Raw genomic sequence first — 910 nt, forward strand, 5'->3', positions numbered from 1 at the left:
TTTTTTTTTTTTACCAATAGGCTGTATTCAACCAAAACAGCGCTAATTCATGAATGAATTTATTTTGAAAACCGTGATACAGTGAAGATGCAAAATTTGAATAGAGGTGACAAATATTTCCCATGCTGTTGTGAAGAATGCATGTGTCTGTGGCAAGGGTCTACTATGGGGAGGGGGGATTAGAATACACTGTGATACTTTTACTGTGATTACGCTGTGCCTCCTTGGGCGTTTCCTTCTCTTTGGTCACCTGCTCGGCAATAACGTTCTTCAACTTTATATAACAAAAGCCTTGTTCATGTTCAAACGGTAACAGGCCGATTAAAAATGACAAGTGACGTAGGATGTCCTGTGAGCTTGTCTCCACTTCCTGTCACCGTCACCCACAGGGTGCTCCCCGGCCGCCCTGCTGCAGCAGGAGTCAGGACTGGTACGTAAGGTCACTTGAAGGAGCGTCTGGTCTCTCGACCGCAGCAGAAACTCTGCTGCATTTAAAATGTAGAAAAGCCTGGTTAAATGTAGCTTCTGTGTAGTCTATCGCTAAAATACCTTCACTACTGACAAGATATTTGATGTGCAAAACAGCAACGTTACGATCACTTAACCGAGAAATGTTGGTAAACCTCACTCCCTCTGCCTTGAGAGCTGCGCTGAACACGCGGTTATATGTGGTTATATTCGGGGGGGATCTAATTTTTGAGGGGGGTCATGACCCCCGTATCCCCCGTGCAAATGACGCGCTTGGTTTGTGTCACCACGGATGTCATTTTAATGGAGTGCTGCCGGAGTGGACATCCCTTCTGCAAAAAGGTGCCATTTATTTACGGCCCAGTCGCTTCAACATTCCTTCTCTCTCTCTCTCGCACATGCTCGGAGGTGGGCGGTGCCCATGGGGAGGGATGTTGTATTG

The sequence above is a fragment of the Dunckerocampus dactyliophorus genome, chromosome 21 (genome assembly GCF_027744805.1).
Source record: "Dunckerocampus dactyliophorus isolate RoL2022-P2 chromosome 21, RoL_Ddac_1.1, whole genome shotgun sequence".
Lineage (NCBI taxonomy): Eukaryota > Metazoa > Chordata > Actinopteri > Syngnathiformes > Syngnathidae > Dunckerocampus > Dunckerocampus dactyliophorus.